Below are 17,115 nucleotides of genomic sequence, written 5' to 3'. Positions count from 1 at the left end.
CAATTTGACATGAATGCAACGCTCACCACAAAGCCACAGTTTCCTCTTTAAAGCTGAATTCATCAGATAATTTCTAGAAATTTTGCTTTGGTGCAAGAAAAACATAAATTCTGCTCTTTGTACAGAATCTCTCCCATCCAAAACATGTAAGACAGGTCAGCAATTACGGTCCCAATTATTTGGTGCTTAATTTTTCCTAGGCAGTCTTCTATACATTGAAGGCGTTTTATTTTTTTTTCAAACTATTTTTATTTAAATTGCATGATTAAAAATGCCACACACAAACATGCTGAGAGAGGCCAACATGCTAAATGTGTAAAAAAACTCAATTCAGTTTTGTGATTGTCTAAGAAAAAAGTGGATAGCTCAGATATTAGCTACAAACCCCAAGTTTTCTTTTTCCTCACCCATTATAGGTTATTATGGAACTCTTCTATTTTTATCTGATTGGATCTTTGAAATCTCAACATTTTTCTCATTTGTAATTCTTTTCTTTATTCCATGTACTCTGTTCATCTTATTTCTAGACACTTTAATTCCAGTTTCCTCTACTTTCCTACCTGCATGAAGATGCTTGAAATATGTGCACATGTTCTACCATTGTAACATACTTGTACACTGTTTAAGCACTGATTAAGAAAATGAACATGCTAATGCCTCAGTGTTGTGAAGTATATTTTCAGACGTTATATAATTTTATAACCATCACTACCCATTTCTGGTTCCAGCCATTTTCAGTGTATATAGATAACTGATAAAAAGCTTTCAGGGGGGCATTGGCAGCTGTTTTAGTTTGCTTAAGCTGCTGGTAAGCAATATACCTGAAATGGATTGGCATTAATAAAGGGGATTTATTTAGTTACAAGTTTACAGTTTTAAAGCCTAAAATGTCTAATCTAAGTCACCCAGAAAGAGCTGCCTTGACTCAAGAAAGGATGATTCTGTCACATGGCATGTGGCTGTCATTTGCTGGTCCTTGTTCGTGGTTCCATTGCTTCCAGCTTCTGATTCCTGTGGCTTTGTCTCAAACCGTCAGTGGGCCCTCACTTATCTGCTCAGTGGTGAAACCCCACGTTTAATCTCTTAGTTTAGCATCCACCACTCTGGAGATTTCTTCTCTTCAAGCTTCTCTAAGCATCTGTTGGCACTCCAAGAATTTTCAAATGTCTGCGTGTAGCTTTTTCCAAAATGCTTCCCTGTGTTAGCTCTTTTAAGGACTCCAGTAAACTTATTAAGACATCGCTTGAGTGGGCAGAGTTACATCTGTATCTAATTAAAAAAAAAAGCCACAAGACAACTGGGTGTGCCACATCTCCATGGAAACAACCTAATCAAGAGGTTCTGCCCTATAATATTGGATCAGTATTAAAAGAACATGTTTTGTTCTGGGGTACATAACACTTTCAGACCAGCAGAGTTGTCTTCATCTATGCTTCCTAGAATAAGCTTGTGAAACCCAAATGTATCAAAATATAAATTAATGGTGTCATTTTGGGAACTCCTACCCAGAGGCATTTTGTTTCTCTATTATCAATCCCTTATTATTATTTTTTTTTAGTCCTTTTCCTTCAGATTCCCATTTCTCCTCCATCTTAGTTGGTCGGTCTTCTACGACAAACACCACATGGTGTGTTGGCTTAAACAATAAGAAATGATTGGCTCATGGTTTGGAAGCCAATAAACCCAAAATGTAGGTGTCAGCAAGGCCATGCTTTCTCACCCAAAGTCTGTAGCATTCTGATGCTAGCTTGCCGACATCCTTGTATGCTTGGGATTCCTTGCACCTGTAGCCCCTGTCACCTAGAGGTCTCTCTCCCCTTGTTGTTGACTCCTTGTTCCTCTGGATTTCCTTCCCTGACTCACTGTGTCTGAATTTCTTTGGCTAAAGGACACTAATCATATGGATTAAGAACTCCTCCCCATTCAGTTGGACCCCATCTTAATTAAATATAATATCTTCTCAATGTGCTACTTACAATGGGTTCACATCCACAAGAATATAAATGAGAAACAAGTCTTTCTTGGGACACATAATTCCAGTCTTCCCTTTCTTTGATTATGGTTTTCTCCCCCCCCCCCCCCCCCCTTTCCTTTCCTCCACCACCATTTTCACATCAAGGTATAGTAAAAGCTGGCATTTTGACCCAAAGAAACACACACATGCTCTCACATTCATAATAAGGAATTTGTTTTAGTAATTTCATTCACTCCATAATGTAGACAAGTTGAGCTCATTAAAGCTGAAATCCATTGCAACGCGGCTGTGCCCTCACAGTCTGAATGCGCGCAAGGATGCCAACCCTGTGTGTGTGCAGGCATTCTCCACCCTAAGAGCATGCTCCGTTGCACACTTTTATCCCATATCACAGGCCTCTGTCTCCTTCTTTCACATGGTCACTAAACACAGTCCTGTGACAATCTACACTTCACCATATTATTTTTACTACATTCACAGATTTTTAATCATCCTTCTGCACACCAGATGTAATACAGATGGCTGGCTACAAAAGTCATGTAAGATCATACGGGAATCACTTATCTTTTCAATGAGCACTGCGAAGATAACCCCCTCTCTGGTGTTGGTGGAATCCATTACTTACCACAGCTTGGGGAGAAGGCAGTGTCTCCCACCTACATTTACCGGGAAAACAAAGTAAATGTCCTTTTTAATTCCTCAAATAATCAGTGGCTCACTTACATGGTTTTATAGCATTCTACCCTTGCTATAATACATGTTTGGAGATGTGCGTTCCTTTCTATTCACGATACAATTTTATGTTAGCACATAAAAAGCTACCTGTGATTAAGGCGTACAGTATCAATTACGAAAATAATTGGCTGCATGTACTGGAAAACCCAAACTAGGGACTTTTTAAAAGCAGAAACTAATCTTTGCTTAACGAGACAGACAGAGATAGAAGTCTATGGCTCAGCTACCAATAATACCCGGGAGAACTCATTCTCTCCTGCCCTCTCTCATCTCCTTCTTTCTCCATCTCCCTATTTCTTCCTTTCTCTCTTCCTCTCCCCAAACATATTTGGCATTTGAGCTTCTGACTTGTCCTCATGCTTGCCATAGCTTGGCATAAGATGACTAGTGGAGCTCCAGGGAAAAAATGTACCAACTTCTACATCTAGGCAGGGGAAAAGAGAGAAAGCAGTCCTGGCTATTTTGGTCCCTTTCATTAGGTGAATGACAGCTTTCTCAGAAATTACTCCCATAAATGTCTTTTGGCATCGTGTTGCCCTGCTCATCTCTGATGCTACCTCTTCCACAAGCAAGCAAGGAAAGAGGAGGTTGGGAAAGAGTATTAGGTCATCAACCTACATGGGGCCTGTCCCAAGGAGTAAAGCTGGGTTATTTTGCTCCAAATGGAAAATTCCATTTTAATGCCTTAATTCCATCAAACTGAGATTCAAATATTTTTATAATTCATCACATCCTTCATCTGGAAGGGATAAAGTAGTTTGCATTCCATAACAAAGAATTAAACCAAGTTACACACATTTATCTAGCATATGGTAATGAAGTATATCGATTAAATCCTACACAAGACACAGAGGAACTGAGGGCACAGTTCTGGAGCTAAGGATGAAGGGGATAACACGAATAAAAGCAAAGAGTTCAATAAAAATGTCATTCATGAAAGAGTGTGTCAAGAACAAAATCTAAAAGCAGCAAAGAAGGTTGAATGAGAACTGCTGATGCCGTGAGTAAGGAATGAATGAGAAGTAGCCACATTACATAGGTTTGCAGTTTTGTTCTTCTTTCTATTGTGAAGGATGGGATGGGGAGAGAAGTGGTCATCAGATTTACACTCATGGTCCTGGATACCACTCCACACATCTGCATGTACCAGGGGGCATAACAAACACATTCTTGTCTAACATGCTTGGAGAACTCTCCAAATAGTCACTGAAAAGCTGACTGAAGTTTATCATAAGCAAGATCAGGACACGTGGCCTCCTGCCCAATACCTTCAATGGAGATGCTCAAAGAGGGCATTATAAATGAGCACCTGGGTGCTCAAAAGGATAAAAGCAGCACCCGGGAGCCATCTCCTCAATTCCAGGATCTAGCCTGCTGATATGAGCCCTCCATTATGAATTCAGGACTACGGAGAGCTGCTGGCTTCTCCATAAAATCGACCACAGCATACTCAGTCTCCTTTTCTTACTTTCATGAGCTAAAGTAGGCAACTGGTCCAGGTGAATGCACGGAGGGCATATGTTTTCCATCACACTGAGAGGCTGCAACCGAAAGCTGGAGATAGTTTCCTAAAGTTTCTAGCCAGTTTTGCTATATGGATATCTATAGCATAGGAATATTTACCTTCAGGTTATTCTCATATTCTCTTTTCCTTCTCTCAATCAATCAACCAACCAAAAGGAGCTATCTAAGGCCATGGGCCCTGGAACCTTGGTTTGAGATTCAGCTTTTGGGACATGAAACCCTATACAGCTATGTGTCTAGAAAACCCCATTTGTCTAGCCATCATGTAAACATTATAATTTACTTTGAGTTTTCTGATAATCCCAGATCTTCCTATTTCAGGTATGTGTGTTAGCATTCTTTGAGTATCCACCATGAATTAACTTTCACTCTTGTTGCTGCCTTATATAGAGTCTATCTCTGGGATGATGCTTGAGTTATCCCTTCTTTATCTCCTTGCTACCATACCCCTTTGTTAACTCTGCCTCATCCCTCACTGAGCTCCTGTTTTAAGCCCCTAGCTGGAGCCTGTGAGTCCATGTATTCCCTGTCCATTCATGTTCTCAGTGTTGATGGACCCACACCTTAGTACCTACAACCCTATTTAATTCTTTAGCCACAAATTCATTGTACTCTGGATTATTCTCAAATTCTAGCCCCGGGTTTGCTTTTCATATCATCTGGAAACACTCTGCCAATAAATAAGGACCCCTTTCTCTTCCCAGATTATACATCCAACTTTCTTATTCCAAAAATGTACCTTTAATGTTTACACTCCTAGCTTGCCTTTAGGGACCATTTGATACAACAGCTCCTTCCTGACCCCTTTCCTTACATCACAACCTGAACAGCTCCACTCAGCCTCCTTTGCACCACCATCCCATGAGTCCATTATGATAAGGGTCAGCACCCAACCCTCATCTTGTCCTGCCGTCATTCCTAAGGGGATTTTATTTCCCTTAGACTAGCGACTGATTTATTTATACTATCGCTATTGGCACATATTACAATGCTTTGTACAATTTAGAACACAATAAATATTTGTTGGTAGAATGAATTAATGGCTCTTAAAAACTTAGAATACTAGCCACCAAGCCCATATGTTTAAAATTGGGTTTAAAAAACCCTAGATTATCATTTAGGGTGGATCCTAATGCTGCGTCCAATGGTGAAATTTTCCCATGAAGACATGCTCCATCTTTGCCAAATCAGTGTCACTGAGCACAAACAAAATGACAGGGATGCTACGAGAGGAAATTTATGGTGCAGGCACAATATTTCCTATTATGAAGAAGGAGGATGAATATGGAATGTTCTCTTCCCTCAAAGAATACGTATACTACAGCAGAGGAATAAAATACACCTGGGTAAGATGTGGGGGGGCTAGTTGTTAGAAGATATATAAGGCATGGCATCAGAAACTACAAAACAGATAAGGAGAAAGAGTAGAACAATCACCAAAATAAAAATAATGTGGGGTGAGGAATGATTAGGAAATAATATCATAAAAGCCAGGTCTAAAAAGTATTATTGAGGAAGAAATGGAAGAGTTTCCAGGTAGCAAATGGGGGATCATGGAGGAAAGTATTGGTTAAGCCATTGTTCTGTGGCAAGGACACTGTACCCTGCCTTACACCCTACATGCAGAATCATAAAACTCAAACCATGGGGCAGGCAGGCAGCTGGCCAGCAGGACAACAGCATGCATCTTAGAGTTTTATATTGCACAATTTACGGCTCAGAGACAAGAAGAAAAATCTCTGCAAGGTTTAGAGCCATGGCTTCTCCTTGGAGTAACAACTTTATGCTTCACAATATCTCTTGTAAATACTTTACAGGGAGAGCCTTCAGGGTCCTCCCCGTGGGGAACATGGCCAGACAAAAGGAATCACCCTCAGGGAAGCCCAAGTCTGTGGCACCTCACTGCATTCTTTTAATTTTCGGTGGCCCTTCCCCCAAGGCCAGGTGCTATTTACCAACTGGGGGTCATCTTTGTGATAATCAAGGACGCCAAAAATATTGATGCCTTTATCCAACTGCCAGGGAAATGGAGCTAGACCATCAAGCAAAGTTTAGATCTTCATGCAGCAGAAAGGAACGTCTCTTTAACACTACCCACAGCTCTGAGGGCATGCCCTCTTCTGAGCAATGGCAGATAGTACCAACAACTATCAAAATGATACAGCTGAAGAAATTGAGGGTCAAAGAGAGGAAGAAAAATAGCTCATGGCCATATAAGAGAAAGCAATGAGATCAAGACTCAAGAGTGAGCCCTACGCATATCTGACTACAAAGTCCACACAATTCATATCAAATCTTGCAGAACAATGAACAAGGGCAGGGGTGGTAAACAGGCAGGTGGAATTGCAACAGAGGGGCATCTAGTAGCTAAAATGACCTTAGTGCACGAGGCAGCTCACATCCATATTGGTGAGAGGGTCACAAAAACAAATATCAGAAAGTAAGTAGGAATCTATGAAGATAAGGATAAAGGTGCAATGGCATGCTCAAGGCTACGCCTGGCCAGGGTGGAGGCAGGAAGCTTCCCGGAGAAATGACATTTGCTCTCAATCTTGAAGGAAGGGGTGCAAGTTCCTTTACATGTCCCCCTTGTCCTCATCGACTCATTCACCAGAAATAAGCACCAAACTTGATGCTATGAACAGGAGGGAGCCAAGAAAGAGTTTAAGCAAGAAAGAGATGCAATGACATGCACATTTCATAAAGAAGAATCTGGTGGCAAAGGGGCCAGGTGATACAGAATGTAGACAATCTGAACTTGAATTAAGGCAGGGGAGAGGATGAAGGCAGGAGAGGTTAAACTGAGGTATGTTTAGGAGCTCTCTGCTCTTCTGATGTATTGATTTCCCTCATCCACAAGCCAAAAACCTGGATTCTTCCTAGACTTAAATCCCCTCTTTCAGTTTTCAAGACTTGCCAGGTCTACATGCTGAATCTGTCCAACTCTGTCTCCAATATGGCACCATAATATGGGCACTGTAGACTGAAATGGTGTCTCAGCCATTAGGTATCTGGGGATAGATGGAACATAACCCTGGTTACATTTTTAAAAATATTGAAATAGAAACCAACATACGGTATCAGAGTACTCTTAAAATGTTAAAAAACAGCTCTAAAAACAACTTAATACATAGCTCCATAAACTATTGCTTCATCAATTCTACTGTATGAATTTGGCATTTTCTTCTGTTGTTCTTGTATATTCTTTTAGAGTTTCAACAAGCATCTATTACGTCCTTTGAAGTGTTGAGTTTCACTCATGCTTTAGATGACAGTTGTGGCCCTTTCCTCATCTATTCCCAGAAGGATCCAAGGGGAAACTTTTACCAATTGACTGCAGAATGTTTTAGATGAAGACACTTTTACCTCACTGCGGAAATGCTGATTAAGTGGACGAAGCCTATGGACCTGTCTTGTGACACATGCACAGGAGTTAAGAAATCATTTGGCTACTGCACTTCATTGCTTTATGGTGCCGTTTCCCATTGTGGAGTGTGTTGATGTAAAATGGATGGCAAGAAAAGTTGAGGGGCTATTACTAGCATCGTTTCTGATGAGACCCTTCAAGAACAAAGTCCTAAATAATGTTTCCATAGTTTCAATACGTTCTTACATTAAGATTCTAAATTAAACATCTTCTAACATTTTTAACTCCCACACTTACTTTAAATATAAAATGTGATATACCACCTGCCATTGCTGACATTTGCACAGGTGTATATTTGAAAATGTTTATGTTCAAATTTTAGTAATTAACGCATAGAAAATTAAATCACATGGCTACAGTACATTTTTATGATCTTTTTCACTCCTTGCTTTTGCATCCATATTATTACATTTCAAATTTTTAGTTTCCTGCTCCAAAATTACAACCTTGGTTTCCTTTAAAATCATTATCTAATCACCCATTTGTTCCAGCACTAACTCTCTATTTTTTCTTTCCTCTCCCTACCTCAATTACACATTTATTCCAGAAATATCTACCTTAGTGTCTAACCACTCACTAACTCAACAGAAAAGGAAAAGCAATATACAGAGTCAGCTTATGTAAAGCCCAAAATTCAGGGCAAGTTGCTTCTCATTTGCGGGGTGAGAGCATTTTTCTTGGCTTATCAAATGACAAGAAACTATTCCATCTTGTCCAACTAGTCCATCACAGGATTTCAGGAACTGCAAATGGGATTTCTAGCACTATATCGTTATAATCAAACTCATGAGTAGCAAAGAAAGCTGGGTTCCCTGCAGAGTTACTGTGACCTCCTACTGCTACGTTTATTAAATTTTAGGAAAACTCATAAGACTTTGAGATGGTGTCAAGGCCAACACAGAGATCAGAATCTCTGCCTAGATGATGTGTGCTCTGTTCTTTGTGTTTCTGGCTCATGTGTTCTTTGTGCATCATCTCCAATTCTCCCATCTTCAAAGAGGTCAGCCCTTTTAGTTGATCTAAAGAAATTCCATGTCATGCGTTGACTTGTATCCCCCCAAAAGAGGGTCTTTGAAGATGTGATTACTGAAGATGAGGCCAAACTGCATTGAGCAATCTCTTAATTCAAAATGACTGGTGTGCTTATGAGAAGAGGGAAATGTGGACACAGAGACATATAGACAGAAAGGTGGAGCCTCACTTAGAGCCTTCAGAGGGAGCACGGACCTCACTTAGAGCCTTCAGAGGGAGCACTGAATTTCAGACTTCTGGCCTCCTGAACCATGGGAAAATAAAATTGTTCCAAGCCACTGAGTGTGCAGTACTTAGCTACAGCAACACCAGGAAACTAAAACATCCCATCAGCCTCACCAGGGGCTCTCACCCTTTTTCTTTCTCTCACAGCTTTTATCACAATCTCCATTTCATCCTTAATAGATTTCTTCATTGATGTAACTTCTGCTTTTCTAACTGGGTCAAGGGCATGATATTTCTATAACGTATTTACTATTGTTTCCCAAGAGCCTAGAATGATGGCCCATCAATATTTATTGAGTGAATGAATGAGCAAATGGATCTAAAGTGGAAGGACTTTTAAAAGGCCATTTAGGTGCCTGCCCATGTAAAAAAAGTAAAATAAATAAATAAAAAATAAAAGTCTATTTATCCTGTTGACATGCATCAAGAGGCCTCCTCTCCTGGACAGCTGGCCCTAAGCACTTGCTTCTGATCACTCATGATACCTAGCAACTTGAGACTGAGTCTGTTTATCCTTTGGGGATGGAAGGATAGAGGCTGATCTAGGTCTTGTTCATGCTTCATTTAGATGGTTGCTAACTAGAGCAGTGCTAATAATAAGCTCCCATCAAGAGATTGGCCCCAGTGTACAGTGTACCATCCAGTGATCTCAAACCCCGGCACACCAATCACCATTTTTAATAGTGATCCTTTAGGGTACCTTAAACAGCTTCCTTCACATGCATACAATTAATAACAGATTACAAGAGCAGGGCTGGGAGTTTATAAGGTGTGTTAACTCCATTTACAAGCATTCTTCTGCTCTCCCTCAGAATGGTTGGGGGTAGCTGATGAGGTCCTTACAGGGTGAGTTAAAGGGAGTCGGAATGTGCTCTGTTCTCTCATCGGCGGAGCCAAGAGGAGGTTGAGGGTGTGCTTGCTGTAGCCCAAGAGCCCAAGCTTTAAAGCTGCCCCATTGCCTACCTGATGTTTTTGGAACGATTTAAGTGCCCTGTACTTCCATTTTCCCATATCTACAATGGAGCTAAGTCATAGGGTCATCTCATGACCTTCCAGTGAAAATTAAGGAGATAAGACTTGTCCCTGTAGTAGTAGAGCCATGGAAATGATGTCCTCCCCACCCCTACCACCCCCGTCCTGCTTTAATTTCCATAAGACCTTCATCATCCCTTTGATATTCTTCAGTTTCTCTTTTCAGGTTTGTTTCCCCACCTTGGGACATCTGCGCCGTGACAGCAGAGGCTGTTGTGCTAATCACATCTGTCTTCAGTGCTAGGCTCCATGGTAGGTTCTAAATAAATGCTTGTTCAGTATAAGAAATAACCCAAAGCACACGATTATTTCTGCCGCATAGCAAACACTCCACAGAGCAGTCACTCTGTCCTTAACATTCCAAGAAAGATAGCAGAGTCATCCTCCTTAACGCCAACATCATAAAGGGAACAGGGAACTTAGATTTATTAAGAGCCTACTATCTTTTAGGAATCCTGACAACAAACCCATGTTTTCTCCTTATGCTAGTTTTCCAGAGAGTTGGGACAGTTCGCCCTAGGTCATACAGACAAGAGGTTTCAAACAAGATCTAACTCCAATGCTCTCCTTTCCATATTGGAACATATTTTCCTCTCCATTTTCTTCAGGTCAGGCAGCACAGATATCCCCTGATTTGGGAAAGCTTAGGATTCGGGAAGGGAGATAAGATGTGACTGTACATATGCTATTGGATGTAGCATATGAAAATGACAATATTCAATAACTTAATGCCTTAGCAAACGGCAATCCCATATGGTCCTACCTCATACACATTAACAAGGAATTCTTATTACGTTCCAAGAATGGAATTTACCTTCCATCAGGACCTCAATCAGAATCCAGAACCAGGATTCTTGATTTTTCTGTGTACAGGGTTCTTCGAAGAGACACACATCTCACAGGTAAACACATCCACACCTACTCACACAAAATGCTGTATGGGCTGCACAGGTATCCGTAGCTCTCAGCTGAAGAACTCCTAGTTCTGTGGAAGGAGAATCCTCCTCAGCTTCAGGTGTCAGAGGAAGGGCTTGGAAGAGCCTGGGTCCAACTCTTACTACCCACCTCTCACCTCCATCCCATCCCTTGTCTCCCAGAGCTCACCCTCTGACACATCAACAATGGGGGCGTGACTCCCAGTGAATGACATCTTCCTGGGGGTTTCTACCTCACAAAGCATGTAACCTGTCAGGGAAACTGTAAAATTCACCCCCATGGTGGAAACTGGAAAATACACAAAAAACTCTGTCTACAAGAGAGAATATGTTGTGTATTCATGGAAGTCTGAGTTTGGGACTAGTGGGACATTTGAAATTTAAATGAAAGTAATGCAACTCTGTTTCCTGATAGAAATATATTCTGAAGATATCCGCATGTCTCCTCACAGTCATTCAGATAATGTTGACCCAAAATGAACTTCCTATTGTTGGAAAGGAATTTATGTAGCCCCGAAACTCTCCCTAAGAAAAAAACCACGACGATATCTTCAAGAAGCAAACTGACCCAGCCAAATCAAGATTATAGAACTTAATGTAATGGACAAGCCTTGGTCTACAAAGCTTGTTGGGGTGTTTGAAGTCACACAGAGAAAGTGGCTTGCAGTCAGTGGGGAGATAACTGGACAGGACTTCAGCTGGGAGGCTAAGCACTATTCCACAGTCAACAATGCTTTTATCTTCAGGTATGAGTCACACCTCTAAGAGGAGGTTGAAACTACTTGACCACAAGGGATACTGAAGACCAAAGAATCCACCCTCTGAGATCCAGCCATCTACCTATCTTTGAACTTGGCTTTCCAGATCCACTGGATGCATAGACTGCATAATCCTATCAGTTTGTTTGCCTTCATCTTGTCAAACAGAAAAACATGCTCTCCTCTGCACTGTCATCGGCCCCCAGGAAGTCTGTCTGCTAATTCACACTGGTATCACATGAGCCACTCTGTTATGTTGGTGAGCAGACAATGAAGGTCACAAGAAGGTGATGCCAACTTCCTGAAACCTCAGACATCTTCCGTGGGGTGGGGAGTGGAGGTACACACTCACAGAGGTGTAGATCTATCCTCATACATGGGGGTAACCACGCAGATCCATGCAGACAGCCACGTTTGTGGGTGCAACTGGAGGTATCTCATGTAATGGCCTCTCAATCTATCAAAATCAACTTGTAAGAACCATCAGCCAATTAAAATGTTATCAGGCATTATAATGTGATTATTATGATGCGATATTATTCCGACACCAAAGCCAAAAGAATGTCATTGCACAGTGATTCTGTATGTGAGTTGCTTACATGCACACTTTCAAAAACAACAGGTGTGGGTTTTATTATTTTTTTATTTGTTCTGCTGCATAAAGGCTTGGACCACCCTGCCACATTCTCTGTTACATTCCCAACACCTAGCACAAGTAGAACAAATAAATGCTTTTAATAATACATTGAATAATTTTCCAACATAAGATATTCTTTTATTTGGACTGAATTCTCCCCGGGTTATCCTCTGGTTCCAATGTTCTATAATTCAGAAAATACTCATCTCATTCATTAATTTCTCAATCCAGAAATCATTTGCTAAGTAAGCAGCTGGAAGACACTAAGCTAAGATAAAGCACAAAGATGATTTGGTAACTGAAGGGAAGAAAATATCTGGTACCAGGCATTACTCAGTGAGTGGTACCTTTGTAGATGGAAAGTGGGGAGGAAGGCATCAGGGTACAGCTTGGGAGAAAGCAGGCCTGGGGGTGGATAGCAAAGCACGGTTTGTACATGGAGCTGTGGACTGCTTGTTCAAGTGGCTGAAGCACTGAGCATATGAGGGAAATGGAGGGAGCCAACTCTGGGAGAGGGAGTCATGGGCAGATTTTAAAAAGCCTTCTCTGCCATCTAAGGGTATTGGGCTTTCCCAGGTAGCCAAGATGGTGGGCACCAATATGAGATATTTGCTTCTCTGATCTCAGATCAGAGATTTGGGAAGATAAGCCTGAGGGTTGTCTGAAGGACAGTGCATTAAGAATTCTCCATGGAAATAGAATCAACAGGAAATTACATTTACATATACACACACTCACAAACTCACACATATAAATGCGTGTATATACGTCAACATCATGAGGTTTATAATAGGAATTGGCTCACACCAACGTGGGGAGGGGCAAGCCTGAATTCTAGAGAGCAGACCACAAGGTGGGAACTCTGACAAAGGTTTTGATAGATTCCCCAGGAGAAGCTGGCTGGCTGAAGGACAGATGGAAATTCCTCTGCCTTCTGAAATGCTCAGCTCTCCCTTATAAGGCCTTCAACTATGGTATGAGGAGATGCTTCTTCTTGCTGAAGGCAGTGTCCTTTGTTGACTGCAGATGTAATAACCACAGTTGCAATCAGTTGACTAATGATTTAAATCCACAAACTATCCTCAGAATAACAATCAGGGCAGTGCCTGTTTGACCAAACCACTGCACAGTATTCCAGCTAAGTTGGCACATGAACTTCATCATCACAGATGGACTGGAGGTAGGGGAGTGATGAATTCAGTAGCGATCCAAACTGAGATGATGATGATGGAAATAAAGCAGCAAATGTGGGTATCAGGCAGAAGGCACACATTCAGGGATGTGGTTTGGAGCAGAATTCGTGAGCTATAGATAGCCATTACATAAGAGATGAGAAAGGAGAAATAAAATAGGAGTCTGGGTTCATACCTTGGAGGAGTTGGTATTTGGGATGACTCTGACCAATAAAAGTACAGAAAGGAATAGTTTGGGGAGGAAAATAATCTATCAATATTTGGACATGTTGAGCTTACAGTCTGTTCTAAGTGAAATTAAAAATGCAAGCATTGTATCTCAGGTTGGTCATCTGAGCTGGACAGAGGTGGCAGCTAAAATACAGAAATGGAATATACTGCCGAAAGGGATCATAGAGAGAAGAGATTGGAGACAATAAAAAAACTCAAAGTAACCAATATTGAAAGATAAAAAGAGAAGTTAAGAAGGGCTTCTCAGAGTTGCAGAATAAAATGAAGTCATAGGGATGCAATGAAAGCCAAGGAATAAAGACTGAGCAACAGTCCCAAGTGCCCCTAAAACTGACATAAGACCATTACAGAGAAGTATCCACTGGGTTTGGCGATATAGAAATTACTGGTCATAAAATAATGTGATTATTTAACAGGAGTAACGGGGTGAAAATCAGATTTTCGGGAAATGGATGAGAAAAAAGGAAGTGAAATTCCGTCTTTGAGAAATGTGATTATTATTAGGAGAAAGATATGTCAAAACTCAAGTAGTAGATAAATCAAGGTGGCATAGGTTTGAGGAGATGGGATGGCTAACAGAGAGGGAAGAGGTGGTTGAGTTGACTAGATTACAGCTGTGTGGCTGAATCTGGCCCAGCTTCTAGAGGACCAGAGCACTGTGGGTACACATAAATCTGGGAGATTTATTTGTCAATTGCACTATGCAGTTTGTGGGAGCTCACTCCTGACAGATTCTTAGTTTTCTCTGTGAAACAGTATCAGATGGTGTCCACTAAAAGTGAAGGCTGGAAGGTGGGAAACAGCTGGGTCAAGGCCAGGGAGAATGGAGGCCAGAACTGATGAGAAACGTGACCAAAAGGATCACAGATCATCACTAAGATCCCCCGTTTGTGGAAACCACAGGCTCATAATGAGATCAATCTGTGCATGGATTCAGTTGATGCCAGCGGTGATGTAGAGTCAAAGAAAATGGTATCTGGATGGAACTGGGGCTGGTGGATGGCAGGTAAGCATGGCACAAGCAGAGGAGAAGGTCAATGGTGGTGGTTAAATAATTCAAATCGGATCACGTGATCTATTCAGCACATATGGTGGCTGAAGAAAAAAGGTAGTTCTTGGAGAGCTGAAGGGGACAATATCACAAAAGAGCAACAAAGTGAGAGAAAAGTGTGATAATTAGAAGAATAATAGGAAAGTTGCACGAGGTCCAGGATTTCAGAGTTCTAAGCATTCAGACCTAGAACCCAGAATTCCTTGACCATTTCCTGGATGAAAGATGATAGCTCAGTAACACTGTCCTACAACGGGTCAAGGGGAAGGCAGAGGGCAAGCCTGAAGGAGGGGAAGATAAAATGAGTAGCTGGGAAGTGGTTTTAAATGGAATCAAAGCATTTAAATTAGTGGAATTCAAGAAGCTTTGATGCTTCTGTTCTTTTTTGGACCCCCAAGTCAACATGGGTTTCACAGACTTATCACCTATTATTCAAGTCATCCGTATGAAAACACTGAAGCAATCAGATCCTTTAGTTCCATGATAGACTGATCCTGCCTTAAGTACTCATACTATATAAGTTTTAGGTTTGTACTATTATTTGGGATTGCCCTAACCAGAACTCACACAATATGCCAAGTGTTTCTGTAGGCTGCACGGATGTTCTCCAATGGGGTTTGGATAACCCTGTCTAATGGTTTTGCCAGCTTGGTGGACCTCAGCACATTTAGCGGGGTATATAATGGGTACTGAAGTACATTATTGTTGATGATATGAATTGAGTCAGTGTGTTCAGAAAACCATCTACATGGACTCCAGTGCCCTTTACTGAGTGATGACCGAAAATTCAAGCATCACTTACTCTAAGGGGTTCAAGACAGCAAAGGGCAAACACGAAGGGTGGCCCATCTGACAGGGAGAGGGTCACTGGGAGAAAGTGGGGTTTAGTGGAATAGCATTCTATTGCTGCCAACTCTGTCACTTTTTAGTTACATAAGCTTTCGATTATTGTTTGTTTCCTGGATGTATGGGCTTGAAAGGTATCACATGGAGTTGTGGTGACCATCAAGTGAGAAAACCCAGGTGAACCAATTAAGTAATTATTACTGGATGAAGATAGCTATGGAAGGTTTCGAGCACAAAATCATTGCTTTCAGCATACAAAATAAAATCACAAGATGTTGTCAAAGATGCCGTGTGCTGCTTATTTCTCTGGGGGCTTCTCTCATGACCAAAGAAGCAATGAAGAATGGTAAATGTGACAACAAAGTGGAATAAGCCATTTATTGCCCCTAGTAGGTTTTTCTGCATCACCTTATCAATGATAAGGGAAACTTCTTGGGTCTTCTAAAATCACTGGCCCAAATCTCAAAATCGGGACGATGTGTACAATCACTTTGACAAACCATCAGTCTTTCTCTCACATAGTAGGAGGTTCATCGTATTTCTTTAAATGTGTGGCTTCCATCCTTGCAAGGCTGCTCTCACCATACAGTATGGGCAGATGGTATTCCATCAGCTGAGTTTCAGTCCTGAGCTGCGTTATTTTTTTCCCTAAAATATTAAACCATCTTCTCTCATGATGGCTTCTCACACAGACATTACAATGATTTATTTTTTTAATAATTAAGGCTTTACTGTGAAAAATGCCAAAATACACGCAAATAAGTAAAGACTTCTTTTCTCTTGACAGTTCTTATCACTCCCCAAATGTGTCCTTCATGCCCCTTCTCAGAAGTAAACCTATTAATGATTTAGTTTGTTTTTTTGGACTTTCTAAGTAATGACAAACTCATAGATATACAAGCACATATATATATATATATATTCGCATGGATACATGTTTTTCTAGGCAGTGACACCAATCATAGATACATACAAATATGTATATTCACATGGATATATACACAGGCACATATATGTTAAATGTGCATATCCATACTCAGGTACATACACAAATATCTGTAAATGCATTCACAGACTTTAAATGCTATTGTGACTTCTATTTATGTATATGTATGTGTATATATATATATGTGTGTGTGTGTGTGTGTGTGTCTGCATATTTTGCTATGTCTCATTCTTCTTAAATGAAGCATAAGTTATTTATTACCCAGTACAAGAAATCTAGATTGAAACAGAGATCTATGTAGAGTCATCTTTGTTTATATATATGTAGGAAAGTTTCCTAAAAGCAGGATTGCTGGGGGGAACAACAGCTGCCTTTTAAAATTTTAATATATTTACTCCATTTCTTTCAAATGTCTGTATTAATTTACCCTTCCTCTAGCAGAAGATGAGAGTGTTCATTTTACAATGCCCACACTTAACTGAATTTGGTTTTGCCATTCAGCACAGCAAAAGGACAATAAAATAAAAACATAAAATAATGCATTTATAGCTTGGTTTGCATTTCTTTA

The 17,115-nt window shown here is 40.7% G+C and overlaps 1 protein-coding gene across 11 annotated transcripts in view; it reads right to left on the bottom strand.

Moving 5' to 3' along the window:
• The window catches only part of NLGN4X (neuroligin 4 X-linked), a 327,716-nt gene that overhangs the window by 158,041 nt on the left and 152,560 nt on the right, over positions 1-17,115 (bottom strand). For 2 of the 11 annotated variants that reach the window (XM_077146954.1, XM_077146952.1), the window contains exon 1: positions 10,877-11,716. The exons of 8 other annotated variants lie outside the window; for them this stretch is intronic. The gene's annotated coding sequence lies outside the window, so the exon portion shown is untranslated. One more of the 11 variants, XM_077146955.1, reaches the window with a different exon arrangement.

The sequence above is a fragment of the Tamandua tetradactyla genome, chromosome X (assembly GCF_023851605.1).
Source record: "Tamandua tetradactyla isolate mTamTet1 chromosome X, mTamTet1.pri, whole genome shotgun sequence".
NCBI lineage: Eukaryota > Metazoa > Chordata > Mammalia > Pilosa > Myrmecophagidae > Tamandua > Tamandua tetradactyla.
Note: the sequence above shows the minus strand (reverse complement) of the source record. Positions and strands in the feature narration are given on the sequence as shown.